The 19489-nt window shown below is 34.4% G+C and overlaps 1 pseudogene; it reads right to left on the bottom strand.

Annotated features, from left to right (window-relative positions):
* Positions 1 to 2464: 2464 nt before the first annotated feature.
* LOC122732123 lies at positions 2465 to 2947 on the bottom strand (annotated as a pseudogene).
* Positions 2948 to 19489: the final 16542 nt, after the last annotated feature.

Raw genomic sequence — 19489 nt, 5'->3', positions numbered from 1 at the left:
AGAATCTACTTTAAAGGTAAAAAATAGGGCACACAGTAGCATATTAATTTCAAACCTTGGCTGATGGCATTGTGTCCTCCACACAGGATAATGGGTTGTTTTTGTCATTTTTCAGTCATGTCTGATATTTTGTTACTTCACTTGGAATTTTCTTGGCAAATATACTAGAGTTGTTTACCATTTCCTTCTCCAGCTCATTTTGCAAGTGAGCAAACTGATGTTAACAGGGTTAAATGACTTGTCCGGGATCACACAGCTTTTAAGTATCTGAAGACAGATTTGATGAGTTTTCCTGACTCCATGTCCTTCACTCTATCTACTTCACATTTGCTGTTCAGGATAATGGGTATGGTGGCCCTATACTAATAAGAATTTTGTTATGATATTATTTTATATTGGAATAAATATTTAGGGGCCACTACATTTCCTCTCATACATGACTAAACAACAACAATAACAAACGTTCTCTAGCTCTGATTAAAATGATCAGGACTTTTTCTCTGGCAGAGAGCCTTTATAAATTACTAATTTTAGAAATGGAAAAATAAACACTGAAGGAAGCTATCACATATGCAAATGGGAACATGACCCCAGATTGGTGGGGAAAAATGTTGGTAGTGCTGAGGGACAAATATACGAATAATAAAGTACAAGAGAGATTTTTTTTTGGTTGTTCTTTTGTTTTGTTTTGTTTTGTTTTGTTTTGGGGGGGGTTGGTTTTTGTTGTTGTTGTTTTGTTTTGTTTTCTTTTTTGTTTAGAGAGAACAAACTGTGGTCTGACATACTATTGGGGAAAGATGTAAAAAGACTTTAAAATGTGTCAACATGTAGAGGAAACTAATTCCTCAAATAAGCCACTGATTGTTATCAACTTACTTCTTTAGAGACAGATTTCCCCATTGCATAAAATCAGATCCTCTTTCTTGTTTAAACTGAGATTTTTTCTATCTCCCATCTAAGTTGTTTATTCACACATGTATATTTTTCTTATATACCCCAATATGTAACTTATGTTTGCTTAAATAGATTTGCTTGTTGGTCAATATTTTAATGTATAGAAGGTATGATTCTGAATCAGAGCATGTGGGGATTCCTGAAAGGGAAAAAAAATGATACCAAATGATTGGGGCAATTCATGAATGTTTTTATTATATTGAAAATATGATTTAAAAACATAATTACTACCAACCTAACTTCTTACTTTCCCATGAAAAATTGTAACAAAGTCAGGCTGAGAAACAGCTTTCTCTAGGGTAAGATAACAATTTATTAACCATGTGTAAACTGTTAGTAAAGTGGTTCACTGGGCCATCCCAAAAACCCAAGGACTGAACATGATCCATTAGTTAGCTTAGCAACAACCGATAAATTGTGTCAAATGAAGGCTGATGTTGTCTTTAACACCTGAGGTGGGTTTTTTTTTCTGATTGGCCCAATAGTGAATCTTGTGGATCTTCTCAGGCAAGGTAAGAAAATTCTAACTGGTAGACCTTTTAAGAGTTACCTCAGTTGCCCCTTTTTACTTCCTTGTTGGGAGATAGGAGTAATCCTCAAGTGATAGCATTAGTCTATAGCTGAGAAATGTGGCTTGGTCTTCAGGTGTGGCTGATCACACTCCTCTCTGGCAATTAAGAAATACCCACTGCTTTATGTGAACCAGCTGCCTCTAGTAATGTTGGCCAGAAAATCAGAACCATCTTAATCATGGTCCCTTTGGTTTAGTCCCACCCCTCCCCCACTTGAAGACAGAATCACCCCTAATTTTGACAAGGAGACAGAAGGACTGGAAAATTTTCCCCTGGGGAAGGTCTAGCTCAAGCCAGTTCTCTGTTTATCTGTATTTAGACACAAAGATCCCAGGTTAACATGTAAGTCCCCTGGGGACTAGGAGGGATCACATAACTGTCCACACCTTTAGAGACTGCCTTATGAGCAAGACTAAGAAATGCAGTTATGAAAAAATGGGGGAAAAGATGGATTATAAGGTAATTGTAACTATCAAATGATGAAGCATAATATTAATTTTCCCCACCCATCTCCACACAATCTTTGGTAAAATAATCTAAATTCATATCAAGATCATCCTTGAATGAGGAGTAAAATGGAATCAGGAATGTTTATATAACCTATATTCTAAAGCAGATCCTACTTTTGCAGTCAGGATAGAATGAAAGACAAAATACAAAATCGGACTGTGCTTAATGTCTTTTCATTATTAAAAAGCATTTAATATGTTAAGGCAAAATCCCTCCTTAAAACTTTCCACTAAGAAATTACTTCTCTCTAAAGTAGTATAATCATTATAAGAGATTCCATGGGGAAAAAATTAAAAATAGATAATATACAAAATATTGATCATAAACTCCTTTGTCATTTAAATTTTTAACCACCTGATGTCTTATATTTTCCTTTTTCAATCATTATTTTTTTTTCTAATAGCAATAAAAATGTTTAACATTGAAAGTCACCTGAGAACAGTCTCTGTCCACCATCCTTTGCCCACAAGCCACACATCCCTCCAAGGTAGGACCCTACAGAGACAATTGAGCCTCAGGTGTGGGCCTAGACCAAGATTCTCCATACACTGCTGGACTGACTAAATCTGAGGCTTTAGTTGGGAGCCTTCTTTGATGGTGACGGAGCGCATGATGACTGGCCGTGAGATGCCACAAGGCTGTCCCAGTGACTGCTTGTAGCACTCGAACACAGAGGGGACTTTCTTGTCTTCATACAGCAGCAGGAGGTGGAAGATGATCTTCAAGGGCTCAGCATTGGCAGCCATCATTATGAACTCCAAGATGCTTCTATTGAAGGTCTTGGTGGCTTCATTGGCACCCTTCTGCAGCTGTTTATAGTTACAGGACTGCTGCACCAGGGCCAGGAGCTTTTTGGTGAGCTGGGCATCTGCCAATCAGTAAGCTTTGGGGTTCACTCCAGCCTCAGTCATTCTCCAGATCCTGCCCTCTGGTCCCCTCCTCAGAAGGGTGCTGGGATCATTCTACCCTGGGAAGCACTTAAATCATTATTAAATCTTATTTTTAATTTATGGAATAAAACAAACATTTTCATAACATGGTAAAATAAAAATAGATGATTACACATTAAACTTCAAAACTATGCACAGCTTGTTATTCCTTTCAAATATACAACAAAATTATCATTATTATTATAAAAAATATCAAAATTATCAACAAATATCAAACTGTTCTCTTATCTTTTCCAATCTACATGACGTTCACATTTTAAGATCCAACCATTCCACTTAACTTCATATTAATTATTCTTAGATGCTCATCTCCTTTCTTTGTGCCTTTTGCACTAGCAAGCACCTAGAATGACCCTTAGTCACACATTCTACCTCCTGGAATCCACAAAAGGCAGCTAGATGGCATGGAGTTTACAGTGTTGCTCTTAGTGTCAAAGATCCAAGTTTGAATTCTGCCTCAGATATATTATTTGTATGGTTAAGTCACTTAATCTATCAGTTTCAGTATCCTAATTATAAGATAGGGGTGATAAATAAAAGCATCTACCTTTTAGGGTTGATGTGGGGGGGAATGAAATTAAGTACTTTGCAAAACTTAAAGCACAAGGTTAATGGTAGCAATTATTATTATTATTATTATTATTATTATTATTATTATTTCATAGCACTTCTATAGGTAGTCTTTTCTGGTCTTCACACTGCTGGTACCTCCAAGTATTTAATTAGTATATGTTCTTTGCACTTGTTTCTTTCCCGTTAGAAAAGGAACTTTGGTACAGAGCACTGGTTCTGAAGTTGGGATGATCTGAGTTCAAATTTCACCTTAGAATCTAGCCGTGTGACCCTGGGTAAATCACGTAACCCCAATTACCTTAAATATCAAGGGCTATCTCCAGTCATCCTGATAATTTATCTTGCCACTGGACCCAGATGGCTCCAAAGGAAAAAAGTGAGGCTGGTGACTTTGCATAGCCCTTCCTCACTTAAATGCAATTCATTGCCAGTCATGACATCACCACCAGATATCATGGTCCTCTTAAAGAACTTAGAACAAACCAGAAGAAGAATATGAACTTCAAATATAGAATTTAAAGCAGATGGTTTTACTTACATGAAATTGAATAGTTTTTGCACGCAAAAAAATAATACAGCTAAGGTAAAAAGGGAAACAATGAATGGGGGGTATCTTTGTACAAAATACTTCTGTTAAGGGTTAGATATATGTTAGATTAAGTAAACAATTCATAGAAATGTATAAGACCTAAAGATAAAGGGGTAAAAGGATATGTACAAATTATTCTACAAAGAATTACAACTGTCATCAGTGTAATGAAAGAATTCTCTAAATTACTAATATACATAACAGCTACAAATCACAACCATGCTGTGCTTTCACTTCACACCTAGCAAATTGACTAAAATGGAAAACAGATGGAATTAGTCAATATTGGAGGAACTGTGGAAAGACAGACACAGTGTAGATAGAGCTATGCATTGGTCCAGCCATTCTGGAAAGCAATTTGTAATCATGAAAAATAAAGTTAAGAAAATGTCCATATTCTTTGACCCTGAAATTCCAATACTAGGCACACACAATATAATTGACAAGAAGAAAGTTTCCATATATGCCAAAATATTTATAGCAGCACCTTTTGTAGCAGCAAGGAACTGTGAATGAAGTAAATTGCCATTGATTGGGGAATGGCTGAACAAATTGTAGGACATGAATATAATGGAATTTTACTGTGCTATAAGAAATTATAAGTGAGATGAATATAGAGAAATATGTAAAGACATGCAAAATGAGCTAATGCAAAATGAAGTCATCTGGGTCAGGAAAGCTATACATGTTGACTACAAGAATGGAAATGGAAAGGGCAACCACAATGGTAACATGTTACAAAATCATAATGATGAAGTTTGATCCCAAAGAGGAAATAGGAGGAACCACCTCCCTCAACTACTTTGCATTAAGTTTGGAATATGTTTTTTTCATTAGGCTTATTATTTTCATTATTTTTACCTCTTATTTTTTGTTATTGGACATGGCTCTGGGAGGGGGGAAGGGAAAGGATACAGGGTAAAACGTAGATGTTGAGAAAACAAAAGATATCAATTAAAATCTATTTTTTAAAAAAAGTATCACTTCGTTGGAGGCAAGGACTGTTTCAGCTTGGTCTTCATATCCCTAATCCTTAAACTGGAACATAGCATAGATTTAATAATTGGCTATTGATTAATTAACTATAGACATTGAATAACAGGGTAATATATATTTTGTAAAAGATGTTTCTAATTCACTTCAATGAGGCAAATAATATGATCAAAAATATTTGTTAATCCATACAGATCCTGAGACTCTTCAGGTCTTCCTCTTTGGGGATGACATCTTGCTAATGACATGAAGCCCAGATATATTGCAACAATTATGGAATGATAATTCTAATAATCTGAAATAGTTTGCTCTAATTATTCACATGAAGTACCATGGTGTGGGATAAGGGGTTGGATTTAGAATCAAGAAAGTCTTGTTCAAGCCTCACCTCTGGCAAATATTGATTGTTTGGCATTAGGCAAATAACTAAAGATCTTAGTGAATTAGGTCATGCTTTGCTCTAAGACTATAAAGTACAGAACAAATGCCTATCTGCATCAGTTTCCTTCCTGGGGATAAAAATCATGAGTGTTTTCTCCCTTCACGACAATGAACCAGTAGATGGATAAGGCTGGACAGGATTATATTTAGGAAATTGTATGTTGCTTTTGTTGACTTCAAGCTTCTACCTAAAGCAAAGGGAGAGAGAGAGAGAGAGAGAGAGAGAGAGAGAGAGAGAGAGAGAGAGAGAGAGAGAGAGAGAGATGATAGATAGATAAAAGCTCCCCCAGTTTTGCTAAATAACTGCATTATGGAATTCTCTAAATTCTGAGGAATAAAAATCACTGGTCATCCAAAGGGCAATGGAAAGACATTAATGTGTGAGAGGTGGTTGTGGCATATTAGTAGTGAAGTGAGCAGAAGATAAATTGGTCATAAAGTGAATGGGGAAAAAATAAAACTTTGTAAACACCATATGTGTTCTTCTGAAATAAAGACTAGGGTGAAAAATCTAAGGAAGGGTCTGTAGTGTGCTGCCTGGATGCTCTGTGGAGGCCATGGACAATAGACTTGAAGGTGAGAGGCATAGATTGTTTTTTACATCTTAAATGAAAAACCAATGTCAAGGAAAACACTTCATTGAAGTATTGAAGATTAGATTGGAAACTTGATTGGGGAAATTATGTAATGAAAAACATCATGTCATTCTTCAGAGGCAGGATGCACATGGGAGAAGGACAAATTCATAAATATGGCACACTATTTTTCTATTTGGTCATATGCTAGCAATCTGTACCCAAATAATAGATAAAAAATTGAGAATAATAATTTGATCTTCTAGTATGAAATCAAGCTTCTGTGGCTGCAGACTGATAGCCTAGGCTATCTAATTCTTAGACTTCCTGATTTGGACATCAATAAGATCTTCTTTTTCATGAATCTGAATTCCCAGACTATTAATAAAATAATTTTTAACTGCCTGCTTACTTCCTGGAACATCTTCTTCCCAAATATATCATTACTTTCTTTAATACACTGTCCTCACTATGTGAAAAACTATGGCCATAATATATTTGAAAGGAGTAAGAAGTCTTGAAATTCAATTTGATTGTGACATAGCTTAAATATGTGAGTGGATACAGCTTAATTTCCCCTAAAACTCAGTTTTCCCATCTGTAAAATGGAGATAGAGAGTGATACATCAATACTGAAGATTTGTTACAAACCTGAAAGCACTGTGAAGATGTAAATTATAGTTATTAGCTGCAGGAATTACATAGATCAGAGTCCACTTCGAGGCCTTGAGAGGTTGTCTAGTTTTACTGACAGGGGCTCTCTGGTTGAAATAAATAGGAAGCACAAGTAGCTTAGTCAATCTGTCATGCTACATTATCTTTCAGGGATGCTCTCAAGAAGATGATTTTGTCAGGGAGTAGCTTGACTTGAATGGTCTTTGTTTTTACTCCCAGATCCATCATTCTGTCACTCAGTTTCTTCATATTTAAGACATCTGTTCTCCCCTTGACAGACCTTTCTGGTCATCTAAGGTCATAAGAATTCCCACTCACATGGAGTTGGGCACCCGCCAATTTCCTCCAATTTGGTGGATTTCATCAATAAATTGGCTTGAACACAGAGAAGGGAATATCTTGCCATTTGAGACTCCTTTGGATGATAATAGAGCTGTTTAAGCCAGAGAAGACATAGTTATTAACTTCAACTAATTCAAGGGCTAACACCTGAAAAGGGATATATTTTATTCAGCCTCAGAGGTAAGTGAATATCACAGTACAAATTTTAGGGTGGCGGGGTTTTTTTTGGCTTCTTGTAAGAAACATTATCCTATTTATTTTTTTTTTTGGAAATGGAATGTCTTGAAGAGAGAGGTAATAAGTTTCACATAATGTCCATCTTCAGATGAAATCTAGATGACTACTTCTCAGGGCTGCTATAGAGGGGATATGACAGGGAACTGGTAGAGAGGACTAGGAGAGAATTGACAATCTCTAAATTCTCTTCCACTAAAGTTCCATGATTTTTAAAATGTTGTCCAGACAATAGTTCCTATGAGAATTTTAAGTCTGGTAAAGGAAAACTAGACTGGAGTAAGTATAGAAAAAAATCAGGATATTTAGAAAAATACTGAACATGTAGAAATTTGAGGGCGACCTTTTAAAAAAGGCATATGATTAGGATAGGCATTATTTAGTGAGAAAGACATTTCAGGTAGCATAAACCCTGTAAACAAAGGCATAGAAGCATGGATATGGTGAAAGAGAAATTGCAAAAAAGGAGCCTAACTGAATCAGAAGGTCTGTGTGGGAGGAAGGGGAGATAGACTGATTAAGTAAGGGGAAACTAGTTAATGAATGACTTTGAATGCCAGAGTAAGTAATACGAATTTTTATCTCCTAGGCAACAGGAAATAATTGGAGGTATAAAGTAGGTTAGTGACATGCTGAAACCATGAAAAGGTATGCTGGGAAGGGATCAGTAAAAACAACCTGGGAAGGAGAAAACAAATACACAGATGCAGGTGGAGGGAAGAGAAGCAGGGGGAGTCAGAGAGGGAGTCTTATTAGATATGAACTAACTTCCTTTGATGACTGAAGCCAACAGACTGTAAAAGACAATAGTGGTTCGGGTTTGTAAGTGATGATCTGAACTAGCAATCTGTTTACATTTGTAGGGGCCAAGTTATTAAAAACTATTATAGATTCTTCAACCATAATGCTTGCAATCAAAGACTTTAGCTCAGAAAGGATAGATTTATTGGATACTAATCAGGATAGTAAGTCTTACTTTATAGATAGGTAAGTATATATATATAAATATAAATATATATATATATATATATACACACACACACACACACACACACACACACACACACACACACACACACACATACACACACACACAAACACACAAATATACACATATATATTTGAAAGGAAGGAATATGTGATGATCTTGGACAAGTCAACTAACTTCCATAGGATTCAATTTTCTTATCTATAAAATGGAGGGGTTGGACTAGATGACTTTGGACATTTCTTCTAGTCTGAGCTTTGGGATTATATGATCTTGCAAGAACTTTAAGCAGAAGTATTCTTAAAAATGAATTCTTCTTAACATCCCAAGGTTACTCTATAGGAAGAGAAACTTTAACTCATAGGATTCTTCAAAAAGTGTCTTTGCCTAGACCTTGGAGTGAATCTAGAATGTGATCTAAAACATTTCAAAAATACTTCTACTAATAATTTTCCAAACAGACATAAACTTATTGAGGGGAGAGAATGTTTTGTTTTGTTTTGTAGTATATTGTTTTGCACATAACTTAATCCTTAGTCAAGGTTTATTGAATTGAATAAAACTGCACACCTCTTTTTACCTTCTCATTTCATTTATCAGGAAGTGATTGGTAGAGACTTGGATTCATCTATGGCTCTGCCGCTTACTACTTATGTGACTTTGCTCAATTTACTTAAGTCTCAATTTCTTCATCTGTAAAATGAGGGAGTTGGGCTAGGTGGTTTATAAAATTTGTGATAGACCCCAATTTATAATCCTGTGATAAATATTTGGCAAAGGCCACACATATAGAACATTACCTTTTAAATTAATGTTGAGTATATTAGACTTTTGTGATTTTCTATTTACTAGTTCATAAAATATGGGAGAAAATATGGAGAAAAGCAACACTCAACTTTTCTAGGTAACCTGCCAGAAAGAGCTTCCTTAATATAAATGCATATATTCCACAGAATCACTGAATTTCAGAGTAAAAATGATCCTGACTTTCCATCTAGTTTTCAAAAGGTGAAGAAAAAACTCCAATACAATATATGCAACAAATCATTTTCTAGTCTTTGCTTGAAGACATCCATTTAGGCTGAACTGACAACTTTCTACAACCTACTATGGCTTGAGACAGGATAAAAGTGTTTTGTTGCAGCAGCTAGGTGGCATAGTGGATAGAGCACCGGCCGTGGAGTCAGGAGTACCTGAGTTCAAATACAGCTTCAGACGATTGACACTTACTAGCTGTGTGACCCTGGACAACTCACTTAACCCCAATTGCCTCACCAAAAAACAAAACATAAAAACAAAAAAGTTCGTTTTTGTATTTGTTTTTGTTTGTCTGTCTGTCTGTTTTATTCCCTGACATATCGCCAAAATTTTCAGCTTCAATCGATTGTTCCTAGCTCTATTATCTGCAGGGTCAGATATAATATGTCTAATTTCTCATCTCCATGACAACCTTTCAGTTTCTTGAAGGCAAGTATCATGCTCTCTTTGAGTCTTCTCTTTGCTATGCTAAACATCCCTAATTACTTCAGTTTTTCCATATATTTATTAGCATAACAGGAAATCCAAGTTTTTTTTATTATTAAGTATTTTTTAAAATTTCCATATATAGTTTCTTCCTAGAGTTCTACTATTGTGTTCACACCTCAAAATGCTTTCTTTGATAGCTCATCAAGGTATGGAGATGACGCTGGTTTCATGAAAATTTTGCCAGTTGAACTATAGGCTTGGACAAGATCCTTCAGATATAGGCCTATTGAAAGACTAATTTATTTATTTTATTTTTGGCCCAAAAGCCATCCTAGATAAGGTTATAGAGGCTTACAAGTTTGGCTACAAAGAAATAGATGTTTTGGTCACAGTAAATCTCAAAGACTAATTCATATGAGAATTGTATCTATTATCAGATTCATGTGATGTAATAGAGAGAGCAATGTTTTTGGGGTGAGGAAAACATAAACTCAACTCCCATCTCTGTAACTATGGACAAGGCATTTATCTTCTCTAAGATTCTATTATTCTTCAACTGTAAATGTGGATTAGAATACCCACAGTACCTATCCCCAAGGATATCTGGGAGGTAAAGCTATGCAAAACTTAAGGTGTTATAGAAATGTTAACTGTTATTATAATTAAAGATTAGATCATATGAATTTTCTGTTGTGGGAGGAAATACCACATATAGAGAAAATCCAAACTCAAAAGTATATCCACGCCATATTTTTAGGGTGTTGCATGGGAAATTGATTTAATTCCTTTAAAAAGTCTGTGCAAGTAATTTGCCAGTAGAAAGATAACTTGTTTTATTTAATTTAATTTACTGTTTAGCATAGTAGAAAGAGCTCTGGACTTGGTGCCAGAGGACCTAAGTTCAAACTTTACTTACTAGCAAATAGATGGCATAATAAACAAAGAGTTTATTAATTTTGGGGTTAGGAGAGACTTTGGTTTTAAACTAGTTTTTGAGAATAGATGATTTTCAGAGTGGGACAGAGAAAAAGATGATAGATATGGAGTATGAGGATCCTAGCATAAGATCTTAGTTCTGGTATTTACCACTTGTGTGACTTTGGGGAAGTCATTAATCTCTCGGGGTTTCATTATCATCATCTGTAAAATAAAGGGTAGACAAGTGACTTCTTTGGTCCCTTCTAGGTCAGATTATAGAATTTGAAATAACTTGCCTTCCTTGAGTCCCGATTTTCTCATTTGCAAAATGGATTCAATAACATCTCATGTTTCTCAGGGTTTTGAGGTAAAATGAGATAAAGCATAAAGCTGTGTATAAATTTCAGTTAATGACATAATTCATGTGATCTTGACCCTTCAGTTTCCTTATCCATTAAATGATCATGAAGTGGTCAGAATTTGCTGGATATTACTTAAGTTCCCATGCACCCTGACTCTAAACTTCATGTTCTTTTGTTTGAAGTCCCTGAGGTCAAGGAAAACAAACAAATTAATTAATTAATGAATAAATGAACAAATGAATGAATGAATGAATATGTAAATAAATAAATGTATGTAATTTTTTTTTTGTGTGTGTGTGTGTGTGTGTGTGCATGTGTGTGAATGGGACGGGATATCTAGATTTGTGATTTTAGCAATGTAGGAAACTCTTAGTACAGAAATTCCCTTTACCAATTCAGATTTTCAAATTCTTTTCATCTTTTAAAGGGTAAACTGAGAAATAAACACTGAGGTGTTGATTTACAAGTGGTTATTCAGCTAGCATTTGTCAGAGGCAGGATATGAACACAATTCTTCCTTACTCCAAAGCTAGACCTTTATCCATTATGCCATGCTACCACTACCATTAGTAAATGAGAAAGAGCACATAAAGTTTTCTTATAAGGGCAATTTAGTAGTACTTTTAAACATGTTTCTTTTAAAACATTTTATTAGATGCTAGAGATATTTTAAATTGCTTTATATATGAAGATTTCTAATTTTACATGTCTTTTTTGTGCTCAGAAATACTTTTAAAATGATTATTTATTTGAATGTAGATGTGACCTCAACTATTGCTGCATGTTTTAAGTCTCTAAATTCATGACTAACTCTCAAGAAACAGACGATTCTCCAGAATATCTGTGGGAAAATATAAAATTTTCTAGCCTTAGATGACGAAAACAAAATGTTCCTCTCACCTGTGCCTAGAACTAAATCAAAGAAGGTCAGATTCTGGGCATTTGACCACAAATGTGTTGGGCATTGGTGCCAGTCACCTAGAATAGCAGCTGGAGGGTCAACAAACATTCTGACCCACACGACCAGCTGCTTTTCTTTTTCTATAAATTACACAGCCTACAGTGAAATCCTCCTAGCCAGGATTAGATGAAAAAGGATTAACATGTTGAATTGGATAAAAACACTACATGCCAAAGCAATACAATTTGCAGCTCCCTTCACTTGCTCCAATTTAATGGGCTCTTCAGTTATTTTGTAACCTGGCTTTAAAATGATTCTGAAAAGTGCATCCAATTGCAGTTTCAACAGGAGGTCCATTTTTTTTTCCTGGGATTTTATTGTCTCTATGTTATCAGAAATAGGCTGCACAAGTAAGCTGTGAGAGCAGTCTTCATAACATGAAATTCCTGATGGTGTTTTTATTATTTTAATTTTCATAGTGGCCACTGGATTAGCATTGTTTAAAGTTTGGAATGGATTTAGATCCAAAGATAAGAGGTTGACAGTCCCTTTATAGTATTAAGAATAAATAGCTTTAGTAGCTTTGGCTTTACCTTTAAAGATATATAGCTTTTTAGGGGCAGCTAGGACCTGAGTTCAAATCCGGCCTCAGATACTTGACAACTTATTAGCTGTGTGACCCTGGGCACTTAACCCCAATTGCTTCACCAAAAACAAGATATATAGCCTTTTTTATTTTGAAAATGTTGGTAATACATAAATTGGTGACCATCACAGTACACTCTTCTTTATCTATATAGCATGTAAAAGAAGGAAAAGCCTAGGCTTCTGGGTGGTGTTTCCTAAACTCGCCTTTTTAGTTTGGCTGAAAATCCAGTTACATAGAGAGAGGGAACACAAACACACACAAACTCTGAAGAATCTGGTTGTCTACTGCCTTCCCTGTGTTTCAGTGTTCAATTCAATTCAATATAACAAGTATTATTATATGACATTTAAAAATAATTGTGTGGTCACCTTATTCCTGTCCCAAGTATAGGGGAAGCTAGATAGGGTTTACTTATAAAGTAGAAGCTTTAGCAGCAGTTTTGGGGCATTAAGCATTTAGAAAAAAAAAAAGAACACCTCAGTCAGAAAGTTAAGAAAAGACCTATGTAGCCTAGCCTTCCAGCCTAGGCTGGTTCTTTCTCAATTTCTCCACCACTAGCCTGTTTGAGAGACAAACTGAGCATGGAAACTTCCTCTGTATCCCAAGGAGAGGAGGTCCTTCCACACTGCTTCAAGATAATTGGCTAGCATCACCCAAATCCTGGACTTGAGAGTAGTCCTGTTTTGAGATCAGAGTCCACAGTCTCTGAGAACACAACCTCCTGAGGCCCAGGCAGGTATGGCTTCAACTGAATTAACTTTAAGTGAGTTAATCAGTGAAGTCAGTCAATCTCTGTATATCCAAACAATCCAAATCAATCCCTTTGATCTGGGGTCTTTGGGTGTTGGCAAAGCCCATTATTTGCTTACAAGTGATTTACTATTCTGCACAGGCACTAGGATAGACATTGGGTATATGGAGACAAAAAAGGAAATGCCTTTTTTCCTCAATAAACTTACACTCTTCTGGACGTGATAAAACATTTTTGTAGATAAGTACAGGATCTCATCAGTGTGGTTATAACATTATTGATGGAGGGCATACCTTTCCATTCCTGCATATTCTAAGCTACTGTTGTCCATGTCTTCTTGAAAATGTTCTACCAATATGCTGGAAATTTCTATTCTTAGCATTGACTATATGTGAATGAAGCATATCGGTGGGCACTGCATAATCTGTTATTCTTCCTACATTGGCAATTTTCTCCCCATCATATCTTAGGTAACATCCTTTCTCCCATGCCTCCTAATTAATTATTCAATCATAATATGTATCACACAATGTTCATGTGCAGTTACATGATTCTAATGTGTTATTATTTGCCAGATTGCTGCCATCAAGCTCTTGTAAGTACCTTCAAATCACAGGATGTCCCTGAAAGCATTCATCTCACATTTCTAGGGATAGTCTGAAACAAGGAAAATGTTTGAGTCTGAATAGTAAAGAAATTCTCAGAGTGATAAAGAATAAACCTACTGTCCAAAACAAAAACAGACTTATCTCATGTATCCTCTCAGATTTGTTTTACATATTTACTCCTGGAGGCTCAGCAAATGGATACATAAATTAATAAAACTTTTCTATAACACAGACTTCACAAGACATAAGATAAAAAGTAATAGATGACTTTGGGGGCAAAGCCAAGATTAACTACTCCTCTCCCCAGAGGATGCTATCTTGGAAGCACCAAAAACTTCCCAAACCCCTGAAAGAGTTCAGAAAATAACAAGGCAAACCCCACCCTGAGGCTTGAAAAAAGTACCAGTCCCTTAACCTCATGCTGGGAACATAGTTCACCTTTATCATAAACCTCAAAATCAATAAATAGTGTGTAAATATGAGCAAATAATAAACAAAGAACCTAACCATAAAAAGTTACTATTGTGGCAGGGGAGATCAAGGTACAAATGCAGAAGACCATAAAATCAAAACCGTTAAAAGCAAATCCTCAAATAAAACTGAATTGGACACAAGCCAAACAAAAACTCCTAGAAAAGTTAAAAATGATTCTCAATATCAGGGTGTTAGGGGAAAAATTTGGCAAATAATTTAAAACAAACAAGAAAATTATTGAAAGACAACTAATACCTTTGTAAAAGAGATGCAAGAATGTTGAAGAAAATAACATTAAAAACAGCACTAGCCAAATAGAAAAAGAGGTATATAAGCTTTCTGATGGTATTTAATTCCAAAGCTAATGTCCCCATGAAATAGCAAGAAAAAATCAAATAAAGTATAAAAAGATGAAAAAATAGAGGAAAATGCAAAATATCTCATTGGAAAACTAGAAAATAGATTGAGAGTAGATAATATAAGAATTAACAGACCAGCCATGATCAAAGAAGGAACCTATACACAACATTTCAAGAAGTTATCAAGGAAAACTGTTCTGCTATCATATAAACATAGGGTAAAATAGAAATTGCAAGAATCTACTGATCACTACCTGAAAGAGATCTCAAAATGAATACTTCTAGGAATATAATAGATCCAAGATCAAGGAGAAAATATTGCAAGCAGCCAAAACAAAACAAAACAAAACAATTGAAATGTTATGGAGCCACAGTTAGGATTAGACAAGATTTAGAAGCTACCACAGTTAAAACAGTGATGTAGTGATGGACTTGAAATATGGTGCTCTTGAAGGAAAAAAGCAGTGATTAATATCATTAATAACCTATTCAGCAAAACTGGACATAATCCTTTAAGGTATAAAAATAGATAAATAATGAAACAGAAGACTTCCAAGCATTCCTGATGAAAAAAAAGAAAATAGACAAATTGCCTTTCAAATACAAAACTCAATAGAAAAATAAAAGAATAAATAAAAAAGAGAAATTGTAAAGAACTAAATAAGAATAAACTGTTTACATGCCAATATGAGAAAAAGGATACATTTCACTCAGAAGAACTTTATCGAAATGAAATTAGAAATATTCTAAATAGAAAGATGTGAGATTGAGTTGATTATATTGGGATGATGTAAAAATAATGGCTAAGTCAAAAGTGAGGTGCGTTGGGAGAAGGAAGAGAACAAGAATCGGAAAATTTTCTCATATAAAAAGGTTGCACAAGGAAGATAACATGATGTTGGGAAATGTACAGGTGGTAACCTTAACTGTAAATATGACTGAGATGCATGCACCCATAAAACAGAAGCTGATAGCGTGGATTAAAAACTAGATTCCAACATAAGAAACACATTTCAAACAGAGAAACACAGAAATTTAAAATAAATTACTATAGCAGAATATATTGTTTCAGCTAAAGTAAGAAAGGCAGGGGTAGCAATTATGATCTCTGACAAAGCAAAAGCAAAAATAGAACTAAGTAAAGGCAATAAGCAGGGAAACTACATTTTACTAAAAGGAACCATAGACAATGAAGTAATATTAATACTAAATATATATATGTATGTATATATATATATATATGTATGTATGTATCAAATGGCATAACATCTGAATTCTTAAAGGAAAAGATAAAAGAATTAGATGTAGAGATAAAAATATGCTAATGTGGGACCTCAACCCTTCCTTCTCAGAGCTAGATAAATCTAACCATAAATTCAATAATAAAGAAGTCGAGGAGATGAAGATAATTTAGAAATCTTAGTTTTGTGATACCTCAAAAGAAAACAGAGAGGGAATAGAAAGGAGTATAATTTTTTCTCTGATGCACATATCAACACGCACACATGTGATCATGTAGTAGGGCATAAAAATCTCACAACCAAATTAAGAAAAACAGAAATATTAAATGCATCTTCATCATTCCATAACACAATAAAATTTAATGAAACATAGACTTTTGGAAAATGGAAGCAATAATCTAATCCTAAAGAATGAGTTGATGAAAGAACAAACCATAGGAACAATCAGTAATTTCCTTAAAGAGAAAGGCAATGATGATAAAGCATTCCACAATTTTGGGGATGCATGTAAAGCATTATTTAAGGGAAAATTTTTGTCTTTAAATATGTACATCACTAAAAGAGAGAAAAAGAAAATCCATGAATTGGGCAAGTAACTAAAAAAAAAAAACCCAGAAAAACAACAAACTTTTGCCATATCAAACTATCAAAAACATATTAAAAAGCTAGAAAAAATAAGAAAATTCATCTGAAAGAACAAATGGCCAATAATATCAAGGGAATTAATGAAAAAAATGCGAAGGAAGGTTGTCTCGCCATACCAGAACTAAAACTATACTATAAAACAGCAATCATCAAAACTATTTGGTACTCGCTAAGAAATAGAGAGTTAGATCAGTGCAATAGGTTAGGTACACAAGACACGATAGTAAATGTCTATCTATAGTAATCTATTACTTCATAAACCCACAAATTCCAGCTTCTTGGATAAGAACTTATTATATGACAAAAACTGCTGAGGAAGCTGGAAAATAGTATGGCAGAAACTAGGTGTAGACCAACATTTGACTGCATACCAAGATAAGATCAAAATGGGTACATGATTTAAACATAAAAAAATTATACTCTAAGCAAATTAACAGATCAAGAAATACTTTACCTGTCAGGTCTATGTAGAAGGGAAAAATTTATGACTAAAGAAGAGATGGAGAACATTATGACATACAAAATGAATAATTTTGATTACATTTAAGAAGTTTTTCCACAAACAAAACCAATGCAAACAAGATTTGAAGGATAGCAGAAAGCTTGGAAACAATTTTTACATTCTGTGTTTCTCATAAAGCCTCCATTTGTAAAATACATAGAGAACTGAATCAGATTTATAAGAATACAAGTCATTCCCCAGTTGATAAATGGTCAAAGTATATGAACAGGAAACTTTTGGATGAAGAAATTAAAGCTATCCATAGTCATAGAGAAAAAAAAAGAGTTCTCCAAAGCACTATTGATTAGAGAAATGCAAATCAAAATATTTCTGAAGTACAGCCTCACACCTATGAAATTGGCTATTATGAAATAAAAGAAAAATGATTGATGTTGGAGAAGCTATGGAAAAATTGGAATAGGTGGAGTTGTGACCTAATCTAACCATTTCTGGGGAGTAATTTTGAACTGTTCCTAAGGGATTCAAAAAACTGTGTACACCTTTAAATTCAGCAATACTCTCTCCTAATTATATATGTGTGTGTGTTTATATATCTCTCTCTCTCTCTCTATATATATATATAGTGTGTATGTATATATACACGTACATATATGTATATATCTCATTATGTGTGTGAATATGTATATAAACACATCTCATATATGTACGTGTGCATATATGCATGTGTGTGCATATGTGTATACATATATGGATATGAATATGTTTAAAATAAAGGGCCTTGTATGTATAAAATATTAAGAGTAGCTTGAATCATGGTGGCAAAGAATTGGACACTGAGGGGATACCCATCCATTGGGGAATGGTTGAATAAATTGGGGTAAATGATTGCAATAGAAAACTATTGTGCTATAAGAAATGATGAACAAAATAGATTCAGAAAAAAATTTGAGAGAGATATAATCTGATGCAAAGTGAAGGGAGAAGAATGAGGAGATACTTTACACAGTTACAGCAATAGTGTACAATGATCACTTGATTCAAGACAATTCCAAAGGGCTTATGATGCAGAAAAACAACAAAAACTAACATACAAAAAAAAAAACTAACAAGAAAAAAAAAGCTGATAGAATCTGAATGCAAATCAAAACATACTTTTTAATAAAATCTGTATTTTTGCAATTTTTATTTTATATGTGTTTCTTTTGCAACATGTCTAATATGGAAATATGTTTGCATGACTTTAAAATTAATAAAATATTTGCAAGGAAATTATCGTAACATATCAAAAAGATCAAATCCAGAAAGAGAACCCATGAACTCCAAATGCAGATTGAAGCACACTTTTAAAAAAATCTTTATTTTGTTTTCTTTTTCTTTGTTTTCTTTTGCAACATGCCTAATATGGAAACATGCTTTGCATTATTTCAAATATACAATCAATATAAAATTGCTTGCTTTATAAGGAAGGTTGTGGAGAGAAAGGGAGAGAGAAAATTTGGAACTCAAAATTTTAAAACACGATTGTTTTTGCATATAATTGGGAATATTTGATGACAAAAACTAAAATAGTTTTAGTCTAATCAGCAAGAGACACAGTCCTTTTTATTGCTTATATTCTCCTTTTTATTCTTTAAAATTGTTTAAAAAATCATTCTTTGAGTCCTTTTCACTTTTTTACCTGTCTCTCTCTCTCTCTCTTTCCCTCTCTTCATGTATAGTAGCTAAATATTCCAATAGCATATATATTAACATCCTGGTAATGGGCCATATGCTACTTAAGAAGTATGACCTGGGAGTCAGGGATACCTGGGTTAGTCCTGCCTCTGAAATGTATGTCAGAGGTATTTGACCATGGTCAGGTGACTTAGAATCTAAGTTCCCAGAGGAAATTCCCTAAGACTGAAAACTGAGAATGAGATTCTGATTTTCATCAATAAGGAGAGTCTCCAAGCTGGGGGTTCCTATGTTGATGAAATCACAGGCACATACAACTCTTACTCTCCCTCCTTCCCACCACAAAGAAAATCTTCACTTGCCTGCAGATTTGGAAACGTTTTATGATCATAATAACCAGTGACAATTAGGACTTAGACATGGTGGTTTGTCTTGATTGTGTTTGGGTTAGTTAAGAGGGAAAGTAGCTTGGGAATCATACCCATCTGCTGTTTGATTGTAACTGCCCTTAGAGTAATTTCTTGTCTGTCAATTTATCTTGCATTCTAATTATTTTAACTGGTCTTCCCCTGTGAATCAGT

Source organism: Dromiciops gliroides, chromosome 6 (assembly GCF_019393635.1).
Source record: "Dromiciops gliroides isolate mDroGli1 chromosome 6, mDroGli1.pri, whole genome shotgun sequence".
Classification (NCBI taxonomy): Eukaryota; Metazoa; Chordata; class Mammalia; order Microbiotheria; family Microbiotheriidae; genus Dromiciops; species Dromiciops gliroides.
This window is presented reverse-complemented; position numbering and strand designations above follow the sequence as displayed.